Source organism: Ochotona princeps, chromosome 16, assembly GCF_030435755.1.
Source record: "Ochotona princeps isolate mOchPri1 chromosome 16, mOchPri1.hap1, whole genome shotgun sequence".
Classification (NCBI taxonomy): Eukaryota; Metazoa; Chordata; class Mammalia; order Lagomorpha; family Ochotonidae; genus Ochotona; species Ochotona princeps.
Window position 1 is genome coordinate 14,678,600 of NC_080847.1, and position 2,408 is coordinate 14,681,007.

Genomic DNA, 2,408 nt, shown 5'->3' on the forward strand with positions numbered 1-2,408 from the left:
GGGCATCATATCTGAGGAGTGTGCTTGTTTGGGCACACCCAACTGGAACACAGGCAGTCCTGCTGCTTTCCTGGACTTTACCTCTAGGGGGCGCTCGAGTGGGCGAGTGTTCGCAACCCCATCTGTCGTGAAGCACCCGGGGTCCCCAAGCTTACTCTGGCAGACAGTTGGTGAGAAGATTTGGCGTTGAGGTTAAGTCCCTGCTTGGGACCTGTATTCCATATTGGAGCGCTTAGGTCTGAGTCACACCAGTTTCAGATGGCTCATGTACTTGGGTCCCTGCCACCCATGTGGGGGACTTGAATGGAGTTCCTGGCTGCTGCTTTTGGTTTGGCCCAGCCCCGGCTGGTGCAGGCATTTGGGGAATGAACAAGCCAAAGACACATTCTCTCTCTCTGCCTCTCAAATAAGATGAGAATTTTTAAAAGGAAAAAAGAACTGCCAAAAGTTATTTTCCCACCCTCCTTCCCCACAATGATCCTCCAGGATTGGATCCATAGCAGCGCTGGAGACCTACTGGATGTTTTCCTGTCATAGATGGACCCTGCCTCCAAGGCACAAACTCTGCACCCCAATGGTGGAGCCCTGCCTGGGCACCCTTGAACACACACCACAGCAGGCTCCCCTCCCTCCTCACCTCTCCATCTTCCTGCCATTGCTCTTTGGATCCTTACAAAACATCCCTGCAATGCCATGCTGGTCACAAGGTCTTCTACCTGGGAAACCTGAACTGGGTCAGGGTCATGCCACTGTTCTGGACTTCAGTTCTTTCTTCCACCACATAGGGGCAAATCCACCAACATTCTGACTTACAGAAACGATGCAGTGAGTGTGGGCACTGTGGGGCTGGGCATCATGAGGGCTCTGGAAGCATGGAGAAGGGCATTATAGACCCACTGCTCCCAGCAGGCCTCCTGAAGGCAGGCGGTGCTGCCATGGAGAAACTTTTCTCTGATTTTCCCTTGCACATCCCTACTGGGAGCATGGAATATCTCCTCTCTCTCCTTTCTTCCCCCTCCCTTTCTAAGTGACATTTATTATCACATATGGTTTCACAGGGGAGGGAACCTGAGGGTGACATATTGGGTGGTCTGGCCCAAGCCACCAATGAAATTGCTGTCCAGAGGGGGTGGGCCTTTCTCACAGCAGTAGTCACGACTCAGGACACCTGGATCCTGTATTGCGGTGCCTAGGTTTGAGTTCTGGCTCTCCTTCTCACCCAGTTTCTCGCTAACGTGCACCTTGGGAGGCAGTGGTGACAGTTTAGGTAGCAGAGACAATGTCAGCCAGACAGGATGTCTGGTGGTTGAAATTTTTGGCTCCTGGCTTCTGCATGGCTCTGCCCTGGCTGTTACTGGCAAGGAACGAACCAGCAGATGGAACATCTTTCTTTTTTTGTGTCTAGTCTTCTAAAGAGTAACAATAACAACAACAACAAAGAGCCAGGTGTGTTGGCTCAATGACTAAATTCTCACCTTGCAAGCAACAGGATCCCAAATGCGCTCTGGTTTGTGCCTGGGCTGCTTTATTCCCATCCAGCTCCCTTCCTGTGGCCTGGGAAAGCAGTCAAAGATGGCCCAAAGCCTCGGGACCCTGCATTCAAGTGGGAGACCTGGAAGAAGCTCATGGCTCCTGGCTTTGGATCGGCTCAGCTCAGGCTGTTGCAGTCATTTGGGGAGTGAACCACAGGATGGAAGATTTTTTTCTCTGTATCTCTTTCTGTTTGTCAATTTTGCCTGTCTTTCCAATAAAAATAATTTTTTTTACAACTTGTTCTTTTTATTGAAGAAAAACAGACTTAGTTAAAAAAAAAAAAAAAGCCTGAAGCCCATGTTGTCATCAGACTCCTCAGACTTTTGCTTCTTCACTTCCACTTTCTGCTCAGCTGCAGCAGCGGCGGTGGTGGGTGCAGGGCCTTCCACTGGGGCAGCACCTGCTGCCAGGGCCAGTCCACCAGCCCTGACGTTGCAGATGAGGTTCCTGATGTTGACACTAGCCAGGGCCTTAGCGAACAAGCCAGATCAGAAGAGCTCTACATTGATGTCAGCTGCCTTAAGTGAGGGTGTTGATCTTGTCCTCCATGATGGTCACCCTGTCGTTGTGCAGGATGAGGGCTGAATAGATGCAAGTAAGCTCAGAGACAGTGGCCATGGTGCTTCTGGGTACAGGGCTGGTGCTGCTGGATGTGGTGCTAGTTGCTGGGTGAAGTAAGGGCTTCACCCCAATGCGGCCTTAGCTTCCTTAAAAGGACTGAGCACCTTGGTGGCAGCTGGGGAAAGGGGAAAATAAATGCTAATTTTTTTTTTTTTTTTGGTGGTGGTGGTGAGCTCAGCGTGGTAGCCTAGTGGCTGAAGTTCTCACCTTGCATGCTCTGGGGATCCCATACAGGCGCCGTTCTAATCTGGGGT

The 2,408-nt window shown here is 51.1% G+C and overlaps 1 pseudogene; it reads right to left on the minus strand.

Annotated features, from left to right (window-relative positions):
• Positions 1-1,802: 1,802 nt before the first annotated feature.
• Positions 1,803-2,151, minus strand: LOC101533813 (large ribosomal subunit protein P1-like; annotated as a pseudogene).
• Positions 2,152-2,408: the final 257 nt, after the last annotated feature.